The sequence below is a fragment of the Narcine bancroftii genome, chromosome 13 (genome assembly GCF_036971445.1).
Source record: "Narcine bancroftii isolate sNarBan1 chromosome 13, sNarBan1.hap1, whole genome shotgun sequence".
Classification (NCBI taxonomy): Eukaryota; Metazoa; Chordata; class Chondrichthyes; order Torpediniformes; family Narcinidae; genus Narcine; species Narcine bancroftii.
In genome coordinates this window covers 87,430,259-87,446,707 of record NC_091481.1, presented here as the reverse complement: position 1 = coordinate 87,446,707, position 16,449 = coordinate 87,430,259, and the positions used below count along the sequence as shown (strand labels likewise).

The window sequence follows — 16,449 nt, the reverse complement described above, 5'->3', positions numbered from 1 at the left end:
CACACAAACATTTCCCTCTTGCATATACACAGTCATTTTCTCCCCTTTTTCCCCCTCCCTCCTTCACCCCCCCTTCCCCATCCACTCAACGTTCAACATATATGATACATTAAACCCATTAAACAATGTCATCACACAACGAAAACAAACAAGAAATTTGTGTCCTCCACTTTTACACACTGGGTCAGTTCATTTCGTCTTCTCCTTCTGTCATTTTAGGCGGTGGGGGTCTGCGGTAGGACTTCTCTGTTGTGTTCCATGTACAGTTTCCAAATTTGTTCGAATACTGTGATGTTATTTCTTAAATTATATGTTATTTTTTCCAGTGGAATACATTTATTCATTTCTACGTACCACTGCTGTATTCTCAGGCTCTCTTCTGATTTCCAGGTTGACATAATAAATTTTTTTGCTACAGCTAAGGCTATCATAATAAATGTTTTTTGTGCTCCATCCAAATCAAGTCCAAGTTCTTTACTTCTTATATTACTTAGAAGAAAGTTCTCTGGATTTATTGGGATGTTAGCTATAGAACCACTGGCAGAACTGATAAGAACAGAAAATAAAATAAGAGGAATAAAAATAAAAGAGAAGGAATATAAAATCATTCTATTTGCAGATGACGTCATAGTATACTTAACAGAACCATAATTATCAATAAAAGAATTACATAAGAAATTGAAGGAATATGGAGAAGTGTCAGGGTACAAGATTAACGCAAATAAAAGTGAAGCGATGCCAATGAATAATGTGGATTTCACAAAGTTTAAGAAAGAATCACCATTTAGATGGCAAACACAAACAATCTGATACCTAGGTATATAACTAGGTAATAATCTAGGCCATCTATACAAACTAAATTATCAGCCATTAATGAAGAAAATACAAGATGACTTAGAACATTAGAAAGATTTACCACTAACACTGATAGGAATTGCATTAAAATGAACATCTTCCCAAGGATACAATACCTATTCCAATTGTTACCAATTCACCTAACAGAGAAATTCTTCAAGGAGCTAAAGAAAATAAGAAGGAAATTCTTATGGAAAGGGGGGGAAACTGAGGATACCGCTCAATAAATTAACAGAATGGTACAAACAAGGGGGCTTACAACTACCAAACGTTAAGAATTATTATAGAGCAGCACAATTAAGAGACCAGAGTTTCTGGTTGAGAACAATACCATGACCATGTTTAAAAGGTAATATGTACTTAGATCAGAAAAGTACAGAGGGCTTAACCTCAATAGACATCATAATCGGCATGGGTGGGTTGAAAAGGCCCATTTCTGTCCTGTAGGATTCTCTGATTTTATGAGATTGATCCATTTTTTTATTCATAAAATATAACAGTTATAGAATGTTGGGAGGGTAGATTGAGTTGAGTTAATCTCTGAATAGTGGAAGAGGTTGAAATCCTGTTTGCTGTGCTCCTGAATTATTTAATAGGGACAGGTTTGGAACAAAGGAAATTGCCCTATAATGGCTCGGTAGGTGAAATAACACACAAACAGAATGTTCTTCTAAATCCACTGGAACAGCTGCAACTTTCTGTCGATAGAATGTGGTATCACTTTTTAACTCTGTTGTGGTTGCTTATCGCATTGAGTGACTTGACAAATGCAGCAAAGCCCTCACACATTTATCAGCCTCCGGTCACTGAATTCATCTACAATATGTAATGGTTTTGAAAGAAACTCAATTACAACACATCCAAAAATAATGGGCCAAGTTTAAACCATTTGCGGTAACCAGAGAAACTCACAAAACACTGGAGGAACTAACTTGGCCAGTCATTTATAATAACCCCAGCTACAGACCCATTACCTTCCAAAGGGTTAGAATTTCAATGTGTGTTTTTGGTGAAATAAATGTCAAAATCAAAGGTTTAAATATTCAGAATGATTTTTGGGTAAATAGGACTCAAGCGATGTCCTCTTAGGACATTTGTGCACAGTTCTGATTCCCTCATCGAAGAAAGGATATAGTAACATTGGAAGTAGTTCAAAATAGATTCTTCAGGCTAGTGAAACACAAAAGCTTGCAGATGCTGTGATTGTAGTAAAAACACAGAAATGCTGGAGAAACTCAGCAGGTCTCGCAGCATCCACAGGAGGGAATGATAAATAACTGACATGTTGGGCCTGTAACATCAATTATATATCATTACCTCCTATGGATGCTGTGAGACCTGCCAAGTTCCTCCAGCATTTCTTTCTTCAGGCTCCTGAGAAGACAGCATTGTCCTATCAAGAGAGGTTAAACATCTTTATTCTTGGAGTTCAAAAGGATGAGGGAAGGTCCAACTGAAATATATATTTTAAAGAAGCACAACTAAATAAATGTCAAGATGTTTCCACTCACGAAAGAATCTCAAATGAGGGGTCAGAGTTTCAGGGTAAGGTCCCAGTCATTTAAAACCAAAAATGTATTTTCATGAACCTCTGGAATTCTCTGTTCCAGGGGGTTGAGGAGATGAGCTCATTAGAAGTATTTAAATTGGAAGTAGATACATTTTGGAAGATCAGGGAAATCATAAAGAATGGTTGGACTGAGTGACCTATTCTGCTCCTCTCATGTCCACTGCTTAGATTTCCTTGATCTTGTTGTGGGTCAAAATTGTTGGTAACGTTTCCCAATCAGGAAACCTTGACCCTTCCCATACCTAGGTGTGGTGAGGTCATCCTGGTGACCTTGTCTATAAAGCAGTCCAGAGCTACAGTCTAGCCTTCCAGGTTCGTCTTGCAGAGAGACAAGACCTGTTAGTGTACATATTAGTTTATTAAAGCTGTCTTATACTCGCACCGCTGGTGTGGTTATTATCAGTACAATTTAATAAACTAATATGATAGCTGCTTCTGCTCCAACACGCATTCCCAACCACCTGGAGACTCTTCCTGAGGAATGGATTCCGGGGACAACCAGCACGCACGTGCATTTGAGGACAGAGACGACGAGAGACTGCTGTACTGGAATCATGGTAGAGAATGCGGGGAAGACCACAGAAGTATGATAGGGCAGGTAAGAAATGGCCAAGTGCCCTGCCTGCCCGTGGATTCGCCGGTACAGGCGCCGCTGACCCTAAACCCTGGGCGTGCTGTCCAGAGGCACTTGTGCCATCCTTAACCACACGTTCCAGTTGCAGAGCTTGCACAATGAGCTGGGTCACCCGGGGCTTGCTACACTGTTTCACTTCATTAAAATCCAAAACCTCGCATTTTCGGTAGAGGAAGTGAGGTCAGTGAACAAGACCTGGCCCATCTGTGCGGAATCTGGCCAGACAAAGCCACCCTGATAAAAGCTACCAAACCTTTTGAGCGCCTCAGCCTCGATTTTAGAGACCCGCTCCCATCCAATAATAGAAATGTCAATTTCCAAAACGTAAGAGATGAATATTCCCGTTTCCCCTTCGCAATCCTGTGTTCTGATGTATCAGCAACCACGGTTATAAAATGCCTCTAACCCATCTTCAGCATATCTGGGTATCCAAAGTACATACACACAGACAGGGGTGCTGCATTCACGAGCGCAGAAGTACAGTAGTACCTGCACGAGAGAGGGGTTGCTACCAGCTGCATTACAAGTTACAATCCCAGGGGAATGGACAAGTCAAAAGGGAAAATGCCACTCTCTGGAAAACGGTCCTCTTGACCTTAAAAGCAAAAGACCTGCCTGTTACTAGATGGCAAGAAGTGTTGCCAGAAGCCCTACACTTTATTCGTTCTTTGTTGTGTACTACCACTTCTTTTTTCTTTGGTTTGGCTTCGCGGACGAAGATTTATGGAGGGGGCAAATGTCCACGTCAGCTGCAGGCTCGTTTGTGGCTGACAAGTCCGATGCGGGACAGGCAGACACGGTTGCAGCGGAAAATTTGTTGGTTGGGGTTGGGTGTTTGGTTTTTCCTCCTTTGTCTTTTGTCAGTGAGATGGGCTCTGCGGTCTTCTTCAAAGGAGGTTGCTGCCCGTCGAACTGTGAGGCGCCAAGATGCACAGTTTGAGGCGATATCAGCCCACTGGCGGTGGTCAATGTGGCAGACACCAAGAGATTTCTTTAGGCAGTCCTTGTACCTCTTCTTTGGTGCACCTCTGACACGATGGCCAGTGGAGAGCTCGCCATATAACACAATCTTGGGAAGGCGATGGTCCTCCATTCTGGAGACGTGACCCACCCAGCGCAGCTGGATCTTCAGCAGCGTGGATCGATGCTGTCGACCTCTGCCATCTCGAGTACTTCGACGTTAGGGATGAAAGCGCTCCAATGAATGTTGAGGATGGAGCGGAGACAACGCTGGTGGAAGCGTTCTAGGAGCCGTAGGTGATGCCGGTAGAGGACCCATGATTCGGAGCCGAACAACTACCACTAACATGACTCCACATGACCGTATCTTTTCTTTCACAAGGAAAGCCATAACAGGCACAGTTCTGCCTAAGTGGATGATGACACCGGGACCTGTTCTCCTCCGGAAGCACTGCAGACCCCACAAAGCGGACCCGCTGGTGAATCAAGTGGAGTTGAGGCACGCGAACCCTCAGAACGCCTTCGTCACATTCCCAGATGGAAGAGAAGACTCGGTGGCCACCAGGGATCTCGCGCCGGCCGGATGTGTGAACATCGCGGAGGAAACACAGATGTTTACGGATCAACAAGGTGCAGAGCAGCAGCTGTCACTAGAACAGTTGTCCATCGAGTCACCCCAGAGGACTATACCACCCACCCCGGAAATCAGGACCCTGGGTACGCCCACCCCACAAAATATCACCACCCTAGACTTGATGGCAGGACCTCATCCCATACAAGAGGATCCCCAGCCCACATGGTCACATGGCCATCTAGTACTTCCCACTCCCACACCTCCACCAAGAAAGGCCGAAAGGCAGACCGCACTCCCCACCCCTTTACCACTACCGAAGAGGTCCAGAAGGCAACGGAAGCCACAAAAAATTTTGGACTTATGAACTTACAAACAAGGGAAGGAGGACAGGGGGAATAACAATTTTTTTTAAGGGGGGTGAATGTGGTGATCTGTAATTACACCACTAGGTCACCAGGGGCATCCCGGTGACCTTGTGTATAAAGCAGTCCAGAGCTACAGTCTAGCCTTCCAGGTCTATCTTCCAGAGAGACGAGACCTCAGTGTACCTATTAGTTTATTAAAGCTGTCTTATACTCGCACCACTGGTGTGGTTATTGTCAGTACACTAGGTACTTTCAATAAAGGACCTTTCTGACTTTTATCCTTACTAGTTATCAGATAACTGGTAGGTCCTTCTATTTGTTTCCTCGTAGTGGGTCCCTGCTATCTCTATCAGTCATCAGCCACTTCAATGTCTCCATCAATTTTTGGCAAGGGTCTGTTTTGGTTAGGAGATGAGAACGTTATCGTAAAGATCCATGTTTAAAATGGAGTATCTTTTACATCATACAAGATTGATAATTGTTCTAACTTCTGTGTCAAAGTTGTCATTGAAACTGCCAAGAACTTTGGTTTATACAAACTATAAATAGCTATGCTTACTCATTATAATGGGCTATTTTCCATTATAATTCTCTGCAGTTCCATCTTATAATCATCTTTAGCAGTATGACTCTTCCCTCTTCTCTCGAGGTGCACCATCTCATTTCCTGTGTATTCGTATGTGGAGAAAACCTGTGTGGTGGGCCAGTCCTTTGTCCACATGAAACATTCCTGAGGATAAACTGTGGGAGAGGGGATAGGGAGAGCATGCTGAAGCACAAAGATAAATTGATGTAGGGTGTGGGTGGGGGGGGGGGGTGGGGGGAAGGAGGGAGACTTGCATAACTGATTGCGTCAAATGCTTGAGGATAATTGTGTGGCGAGATGTAATGACACCACCTGGTCACCAGGGGGCATCCCGGTGACCTTGTGTATAAAGCAGTCCAGAGCTGCAGTCTAGCCTTCCAGGTCTGTCTTGCAGAGAGACGAGACCTCAGTGTACATATTAGTTTATTAAAGCTGTCTTATACTCGCACCACTGGTGTAGCTATTGTCAGTACAAATTGAATGGTCAGGAAGATGATCCATTGAGGAATGTGGTGCTAAATGAATATTTAAAGTACAGTGAGAATTCAATTTTGGTAGGTGGTGGGGGAAAATCACGAAGGATGAAAAGGATGCACCTTGTGGAAGCATGATCTGAGTCCTGGCAAGCTAAAGTTAAAGCTTTCATTGGTATAAACTTTGGGCCACCCATGATTCTCTCATACACAGTAAAATTTTGCAGAAGACATATTTACAGTTTGAAAAGATGTCAGCAGGTTTTTTTTAAATGCTACGTGTACCTGGAATGTATTGCTAGGGGTGGTGGTAGTGGAAGCTGGTACAACAGGGACATATAAAAGACACGGATGAAAGAAAAATTAAGGGAGGAAAAGGTTGATTGAAAATGCAGGGTAAGTTTACATAGATCCGCACAACATTGTGAGCCAAAAGGCTTGTATTGCGCTCTTTCAATCAAAAATGGTACATCATTAGGTGTGAGTAAGGGAGCCCCCAGGTTAAATAGCTACCACTGGCGTGTGAACGCACAATGTACCTAATCCCATTTAGCCATGAGTCATACAGGCAGACAGTCTGAAGAGGAAAAAATGTGGATCTAGAAAACTAGATTCTATTATTAGAATCTCAATGTGTTTACTGTTGAGTCTAACATTGTTCTAAGTAAATGTAACTTCGTTACAAGAAAAAAATGGCACAGTCATTATTATTAGTTATAGCCTTTGTTGCACAGGTAACCAATTGATATCTACAATGAGTATATTTCAAATGAAACCTCGTTTTGGTCATTTCAGAGCCAAGCATGGCTCAGCCGTCAGTTTGTCAGGACTTTGAGCTGAGACAGTTCTGGCAGCCGTGAGGGTCAGGATTGAAGATTGAGAGGTCCTCCAATAGAGCGGTCCTCCAATAGAGCAGGTTCTCCCCCCCTCTATTTAATAAGGACAACTGCAAGAACCTTGGAAGGACATGAAAAGGGGTAACTGTGATCTTTTTTCATACTTCACTGGGGAGTGCAGGCAGCTCATCACAGACTACAAATTCTAGACCACTGTCACAAATGACATATCTCATTATCGATTTAACTGTTCATTGCAATTTCTATAAATTGTTGATCCAAGATACCATATGCATTGCTTGCAACTAGATGCTTATAACACCAAATAGAATGAATTGTATTGCTGGAGGAACCAAGATTAATAACATATTGTGCACATGTTTATTATTTTATCTTTCTCTTTGGCTTGGCTTCGCGGACGAAGATTTATGGAGGGGGTAAATGTCCACGTCAGCTGCAGGCTCGTTTGTGGCTGACAAGTCCGATGTGGGACAGGCAGACACGGTTGCAGGGGAAAATTGGTTGGTTGGGGTTGGGTGTTGGGTTTTTCCTCCTTTGTCTTTTGTCAGTGAGGTGGGCTCTGCGGTCCTCTTCAAAGGAGGTTGCTGCCCGCCGAACTGTGAGGCGCCAAGATGCACGGTATATAATCCATAATACTAAACTGATTATTTTGGCATACTATGAAGCAAACCATTACATCAAACAATAAACACATACAAGCATGCTTTCAAATCTAATCTTACTTGGACAGCTTGCACCACAACTGGGGCCTTGGGCCAATTTATTTGTTGGTGCACTTGTTCATTAATTTGTCCATTTTAAGACTAGAAAATAAAGCTTTCTGTGAGGGTGGGAGGGTTGAGTCATGTCAGCACATGGCAACAAATCCTTCTGAAGACTTTCCAATAATGTTTATTTAATTCTCAGTATGCCAATTCACAAACAATTAAAGGCCCAGGGACTGGGTGCTGTTAAATAGCTAGTCGGAGTGTATTGCAATTAAATAGCCTTGATTTGCATGATCAACAAAGTTACTAAAATGTTGTTGATGGTCACGAATAGGATGATGATTCTGTGCAGAGAAAGATCCAATGGACAAAAATGAAATTAGCAGTATTGGTAAAAAAGGATATCTCCCAGGAAAACTCCTCCATCCAGGCCATTGCATTTTTAATATTCATCAGAAGAATGATATGAAGCATTAGATAAATATTGTATGCAAGTTTATTAGAGGCCGAGATAGAGTGGACAACCAACACCTTTTTTCAGGGGCGACAACAGCAAATATCAGAGGACATGTGCATAAGATATGGAGAGTAAAGTTTAGGGGAGACATTAGGCACTCTATGTGGGTGCCTGAAATACACTGAGGCTTTGTGCAGCCAACATGAAGGCGTTGTGGGAAAGGACCAGTCGAGAGCAAGGTTGGCCATTCCATTATCAGGAATTGAGGGGCTGAGACCAAGGGGAAATCCCTCAACCATAGAGGGCAGGGGGGATATCTATAAGGTATTACTGTGATGGCACTGGTGATAAATAGACAGCGAATTAAACAATGCACATTGAAAGAAATGTATGGATATGACATGAAACGTGAAAAGACTTTGACCAGTTTTCTTTTTTTAAATAATTTATTGTGAATAAAATTTATTTTTGGAAAAAAGTGCCAGGACCATATTTCATGCACATAATCCTTTGTACCTGTTAAGATGCACACCTGCACACTTTTGGCCACAAATCTCATACTGAACTATTTTTTAAACAAACATAATTGATACATGCATGCACATTGAGGAACCAAAGGCTACATGTAAAAATAAAGTGATCAGTTTACAGACCAGTTGCATCAAGCAGCTTCCTGCAGTTCAGCAACAGACAGCCATTCTTGCTTACACAGTTGCACCTTGTGATTTCAAAACTGAATTTCCTTTCAGGCATTTAATTGTGTTCATCAAGATGTTATAGATTTTAGAACCTTGCAGGGAAAATTCAAACACTTTTTGTGATGCATTGGATACAAAGGAGGGGGCCTTGGTGGGTTCCTAACTCTTACACATAACAAGGACCATGAGGAGCATCCATTCTCAATTTTTTTTTGGCTATAACTCTCTTAGGACTCTTCTCAAAGTTTATGGGCCCTCTTTCCTGTGAAGCAGTCAAATTTAGTTGGTTTCTTCTGTACTTCTACTGACTACATAAAAAAGTTATGATTTAAGTCCATGCCCCCCTCCCCTTAAATTTGGTGTGGCGTCCGGGGAGAGGGGGCGCTATGGCCCCATTAAAAATGGCTGTAAATTCTTTAGTTACTAAGCTTCCTCCTCAACCTGACCACTTAAAGAATTTCCAGACAGTTTACAGTGTAAGGCAGATGAAAATAAACAAGAAACGATGTCAGAAATATTTATACGTAGCACTTGAAAAGTTAGTTTCTTTCCTGCCATTTACAAGATCAAAAAGTCAGTCTCCTTCCTTATCAGGTACAGAGAAGTAAAACAACTTCAAATTCTGGAAACAAGGAGAGGCTGGAGGGATTCAGTAGGTCTTAAACACCACGACACACAGCAGATTGTTCCAGGCACCACTCTTCTGTGTAAAATATTTATCCCACACATCTTCTTAAACATCCTCCCCCTCACCTTGCGGAAAGGATTCTGATCATTCACCCGATCAATGTCTCTCATGATTTTATACACTCTATCAGGTCACTCCTCAGCCTCCTCTGACTCCAAGCATAAAATCACTCTCTAGTCCTTGAGTGTTCCCATCCTCCTCTCTAATCTTCCTCTTGATTTTGATGAAAATATAAGATGTCGGGATTTTTTTTAAATCCTGCTCACCAAGGACATTCCATTACTTTTTTTGGCCTTCCTAATGCCTTGCTTGAGCTCTTTTCCTGTTATTCTGTAGTGCCCTGAACCTTGCACATCTCTTTTTCCTTCTTGACTAATTTCATGACCTCTCGTGTCATTCAAGGATTTCTTCCCTTGACCTCCTTAACCTCCTTCACATTCCGCATGCTGGTCCTGGACTCTTAATTAGTCGGTCCTTAAACAACTGCCACATGTCAGTTGTCTTGGCTGAAACAGCTGCTCCCAGCTTCCTCCTCCTGGCATGCATAATTTACCCTCCTCCAGTTTGGTGTTTTCCACAAGGACCAAGCCAAACCTTCCTTGGAAAGACAAATGATCACTATTCACAAAATGTTCTGCCATTGAAGCTCCAACTTGTCTGGGCTCATTTGAAAACACAAGGTCAAATATGCCCCCATCCTGATACAAGAAACACTCCTGGGTACACAAAATAAATTCTCCCCTATCTCAGCCTCTGGCACAAAATAATTCCTAAACACTTTTGGGAAAGTTAAAGTCTTCCACTATGAAAATCCTCTTACTTTTGGAAGAGATCCAGGAGGATCAGAGCCAGCACCACCAGGTTGAGGAACAGCTTCTTCGCATGGGAAGTGAGAATGCTGAATGACCCAAGGAACAGCTCACACTATCTGAGACTCTCATATTCATGAAACAATATTTATTTATTTGTGTCTGCGTGTTTTGCACAGAGGACGGAGAATGCTGTTTCATCGAGTTGCACTTGTACAATCAGATGACAATAAACTTGACACAGTGTACATATCTGTTCCTGGGGGCTGTTGGGAGGCCTATAGCATAGCCCTATCAGAGTGACTGTGCATTTCTTATTTTTGATCTCTCCCCACACTGCCTTAGTAGTTCAGCCCACCATCAGGTCCGAGCTGAGTTCAACTGTGACACTCTCCCTGATTAGCAATGCCGTACTTCCACCTCTTCTGCAAAACATAAATCTGCTGGAGAAACTCAGCAATTCACGCAGCAACCACAGAAAGTAAAGGGTTACCAACATTTCAGGCCTGCAGCCTTTGTCAGGAATAAGACACAAATTAAAAAGGTAGGGGGAGGGTGGAGAGAGAGGAGGGAAAAGGTGGAGAAGCACAAGCCAAGACACATGAGGTAATTATTTGATAAAGGTGGGAAGAAAGAAAAGAAGGTTAATGTAGTACCTAGCACAATGTTATTCCACCACCAGCAACCCGGATTTGAATCTAGTCTGTAAAGATTTTGCATGTTCTCCATGTGACTCTGTGGGTTTTCTCTGGGTGCTCCAGTTTCCTCCCACATTCCAAAGATGTACGTGTTAGTGGGTTAATTGGTTTCATGGATATATTTAGGCAATGCACCAGAAGGGCCTGTTACTGTCCTGATTCTCTAAAAAAATTTAAATGACAAAAGCTGTAAAGTGAGAATGCAGATGGCCAAGGTTAGCTCCCTGATAGAAAGGAACAAGGTGGGAGCTGGAGAGATAGTAAAATAGAGAGATATAGTGGAGGGGGTTAACAGAAATTGGAGAAGGAGGAAAAGAGACAGAGGGATAGAGGGAAGTCTCTTTTAGGTGTTCAGAAGAAGATTAGGCACCTGCAGACAGAGCTAGAGGAGTTCAGCCGGCATGATTAGGTGGCCACGGAATGGATGGTTTTCTGGCACCTAAGCGTGCCAACTGACTGCTAGCCGCCTAGCAGCGAAAGCCGGCTACTCAGGACAGTTACTAGTTCCGCCCACGTTGCCCTCATGTCATAGCAGCGCATCGATGTGCTTCCTTCCGAATTCTACAGATAATTTTAATTCTCCCTCTCCAAAAAAAATGTATTAAACAGGTACCCATCCCGCCAAATTATATAAACTTTTCACATTTCTAGTTTTCACAATCTTCAATTTATCTGTTATACCAAACCTTCCTAGGCGAAGTATACATCTCTCGTAACCGAGCTTCATAATATTGCCCGCAGTAGAGAATTGTTTTTTTGCGTTTGGTTAAAGTGACATGATTCGGCTCCTGTACCACTGAACCCTCGACTGATGTACTTTTCTAAGGTGAGGGCAATGATTGTGTTGTCGAAGTAAATCGGAGTCATCTCTCACACATAGTGATAAATGCTTGGTGCCCATGAAATTGTTTTTATTTGTGCCATGTCTCTGAACATCTGATTTTTCATCCACCTTATTGGTTCTTAAACGCTAATTAAAATGCCTATCGGAACACCAGCTGTATTGTTCAAGAAATGGGTAAATATATTTCATGTCATGTGGATTCAGCATCAATTTAGTCTGACACGTAGCCCATGTATTTGGCTTGAGTTGAGGTCTTTATCGGCTTTGACAGCGAGCTCCTTGTAAAGGGAAAGTCAGAAACAATGGATCTCCACAGGGAAGTTGTTAGTCACTGGCTCTCTGTTTGCCTATCTTTTTCTAGGAATTACTAACTCATTCTCTCCCAACTCCAGACTGACAGTAATCCACTCCAATGACTTCTGCCTTTTGTGTGTTTATAGAACATGTCTCAACCATAATCTCAACGGATGATGTCAATAGGATGTCATGACTTTAACCTTAACACCACTTCCTTTAATTAACCTTCAGGGTGCATTAGGGTTAGGGTCCTGAATGATGACTGAATGTCAGTGCTATTCCCACACATCTATTTGCGGAATGGCCTTATCTATTCTAATGTATGTGAGTTGGTTTCATATTGAATACTAAGTGGAGTGGCTGGAGGACTCGAGTCCCTTCTCTCTGCATAACCTTAGCATTTTGATTTAAGTATCCATGTAAACAGAACTGTTAGGTTAACGTAATAATTTAACCATATTACCATCACATAGGCATTGCCCCTTTAATTCCAAGTCCCTTAAGCTGTAACTGGGAGGACCATAGTTAATGAGTTACTCGGTGCCATTCCTAGCCCACATTAAAGCAGCAGAAGTGAGTCTGTCTGGTTCACAGAGTGAATTCAACCTGAGACGAATGAGGAAGTTAACCTGACCGGGGGAAACAAACCCCAAGGCTGAGCTGTCAAAGGGTCTGTCGATTAAAAAAAAAGGCTTAGGGACACGATGAGTGTTGTAACTTTAAGGCGAGAAGGCCCATCAAATCGCTGTGATCTGCTGTAGCCCGTCGGTCGCGGCCATCAGTTCTCATCGCATTCCCAGTTCTCCTGGAGTCCTGCACAGCTCGGGAAATCTATGTGCCCAGTGTCCACAGTGCACAATGTTGAATGGCACACAAGTCCGGTGCCAGCGGGAGGAGTGGGGCTGGGCAACGGCTGCTGAATCAGGGCGGTCCAGGGGTGCTTTGACCAGAGTTGCCCTCCCTAACCGGCAGTAATTGACGGACAAAGGGAATTTGTTACCGAGCGCATCAAACTGCAATCCTGCTTCCACTTCAGATAGCTGAAGGTGCCAGGCGATGAAGCTCACGCAGTCGATGGCTGACGACATCACTGCGACGTCATCAGCCCGCCCCCTGGCAGCCCGGGTCACTTTCTACTGCAACAGACCGATACTCGAAGCAGGATATTATACCTCCTGGAGGAAGGTTCGGTAAGTAGAGACCTCCTGGCCAGCTTTTCCGGTTTCAGATGGCCACCTGACAGCCGCGCAGGAGTATAATGTGCGGCTTTACAGTCGGGTATTATGCCATCTGAAAGCAGCTAGAGACACACGGAGGAGGGGTTTAACAGAAATTGGAGGACATGCGGTTGGAGACAGCTAAGAAGGAATACAAGGTGCTCCTCCAATTTGTGGGTAGCCTCAAGATGGCAGTACATGAGGCCATGGACAGACCTGTCAGTGTGGCAATGATGTGTGAAATTAAAATGGTTGGTCACTGAGAGGTTGGACAGAGCGAAGGTACTCAATGAAACGATCCTGCAGACTGCGTACAGTCTCCTTAATATAAAGAAGGTTGCATCAGAGGCATTGGATGTAGTAAGTAACCCCTGACGATTCACAAATGAAGTGTTGCTTTATTTCGAAGGATTGTTTGGGGCTCCAACCGATGGTGAGGGAAGAGGTATAGGAGCAAATGGGGAAGGGGAAGCCAAGTTTTTTGAAGGAAGAGGACATCTCAGATCATCTGGAATAAAATACCTCACCTTGGGAGCAGATACAATGGAGAAGCAAGATTTGAGAGAAAGAAATAGAATCCTTGCAGGGGACTGGATATGAAGAAGTGTAGTTGAGGTAGTTGTAGGAGATGTCAGGTTTGTAAAAAAATGTCTGTAGAAAGTTTTTATCCTCCCCCCCCCAAGATGGAGAAAGAGAGATCAAGAAAGGGGAAAGCATCACCAGAGATGGACCAAGTGAATTTGAGATCAGGGTGAAAGTTGGTAGCAAAGTAAAAAATGTCAGCGAGCTCATTATGGGTGCAGGAGGCAGCAGTAATATAGTCGTCAATGTTGCAGAGGAAAAGTTGAGAAGCCTTGCAGCTTGGATTGCTCCACATAACTAACAAAATGGCATGCATAGCTGTGACCAACGTGTCTACCCATGTCTACCCTTTTGACGGAGAAAGTGGGATGAGTCAAAGGAGAAATTATTGAAGGGGAGTTCAAGTTCTGCCAGGCAGAGGTGGGGGGGGGTGGTGGTGGAGGGAGACTGGTTAGGTAGTTATTAAGGAAGATGTGGAGACTCCTGATTCCTTCTTTATGGGGGATGGTGTTGCATAGACACTGGATGCCCATGGTGATAATGAGTCAGTCCAGTCCAGCATCTCAATTCCAGATTCCAGTCCAGTCCAGTTCAGGGGAGGGCACAGCATCTCAATTCCAGGTTCCAGTCCAGTCCAGGGGAGGGCACAACATCTCAATTCCAGGTTCCAATCCAGGCTCTGTTTATCTGCCTTACTCATATGCATCAAAATAAATACCTCAGCCTCTCAGTCTCACTGAGATCATTAACACACAGCTTCCTATCCTTCTTTTCAGACTTGCTTGCTCTAGCATCTGCACTCCCCTCAACACTTCCCCGCTGCTATACAAGATTAAACCCTCCCCAGTAGCCCTTGCAAATCTCCCTGCAAGGATATTGATTCTCCACCAGTTCAGATCCCATTTCCCTTGGAAGAAAGCCTTGAATCTCTCCCTCCTGTGCCACTTCTTCACTGAACTATTTTCCTGTTTATTGCTTCACAAGTACATAGAATGGGTAGTTGTGATTCCAAGATTATCACCTTAGAGGTCCTGCTTCCAAAAATGTACAGAAGCCTGAAGTCCAGACCCTCTAGTTTTAAGAAAAGTGTTTAATCCAACAGCTATCAGGCTATTGAACCTTCCCATACTACTCTAACCCAAACTATAAACTACCCCAAGACCACCAAAATATCAGACTGAACTACTTTTTTCTTGCACTAACTACAACTGTATCTATCATCTCATTTTCTGTCATGCATATGTAGTCATTTAAAATTTTAGTATAGTAATTTTTGTATTTTATGTAACTGGTTGCAGCAAAAAAGAATTTTGGTGCTTCTGTATATTGTACATTTTTTTTACAATTAACTCATCACCCCAATGATGGGGGAGACGAGGACTAGAGGGCATAGTTTAAGAATACAGGGTAGGCCCTTTAGGACGGAGATGAGAAAGCATTTTTTTACCCAGAGAAGTGTGAATCTGTGGAATGCTCTGCCACAGAGGGTGGTAGAGGCGGATTCGCTGACTATGTTCAAAAGAGAGTTAGATAAGACTCTTGTGGGTAACGGAGTTAAGGGTTATGGGGATAAGGCTGGAAAGGGGTACTGATGGTAATGATCAGCCATGATCTAAAATGGCGGTGCTGGCCCGACGGGCCAAATGGCCTACTCCACCTCCTATTGTCTATTGTCTATTGTCACCAAGGCTGTGCTATCATCTCACATTGCATTCCATCTACTGTAGAGTATGTGGCCACTTCGAGAATAATTCAAGGAGCCCCCAACTGCAATTGATAGCATCAAATGTCACAGATTTGGTACATTCATCTTATTGAGCTATGATGGCCAGAATGAAATATCACACCAAAAACAAGCACAACCAGAACGATGGTAAATTGCAATTAAGCAAGGCTTTTTCTCCCGAAATTCACCAAGCCAGATTTAAGCCAAGGCCCAAATGTCAGGACTAAATCCAAGTCTGTTAAACATGCAAGATATATGCACTGGAGTTTAAGCCATATTATTCAAAATAAACTTAAGTTGCATAACAAGACATTTAAAAAAAAACACATAAAATTCACAATTTACAGGTGACAGTGACGAAATAGATTTAAAACTTCTTTTGCAGTTACCATGCTGACCCAGATTCAGCCAAAAGGCTATTTATAGATTTCTTCATAAACCGTAAATGCATGCAGTCCCCGAATCAGCTGGTGGATCTGAAATGGTGGCACTATTGTTAACTTAATAGGCTTGTGATTTTTAACCCGGATTGCATGGGGCGTCAATCCCATAATTAGGAATATTCGCACCTCAAAAAAATCTAAATAATGTTTGTGCATTGAATTGTATCAGATGACAGTGAGAGCCTAAGATCATGCAAGATACAAGAAACAGAAGCAGAAGGGCCACTTGACTCCTCACACCTGCTCTGCTACTCAATATGATCACGGCTGATCCTTCATCTCAACAGTATTTTCCTGCTGCACTAATGCCATGTTACTCAATTTCTTTTCACATCAGAAAAGCCAGTTGCCTGCCTCCACAGTTCTCGAGAAAGAAAGTTCCAACGATTTCTTCCAATTTCTATTCTCA

The 16,449-nt window shown here is 42.9% G+C and overlaps 1 protein-coding gene across 13 annotated transcripts in view; it reads right to left on the bottom strand.

Annotated features, from left to right (window-relative positions):
* Nucleotides 1–16,449, bottom strand: part of rasgrp4 (RAS guanyl releasing protein 4) — a 296,739-nt gene that overhangs the window by 279,481 nt on the left and 809 nt on the right. The gene's annotated exons all lie outside the window — the stretch shown is intronic.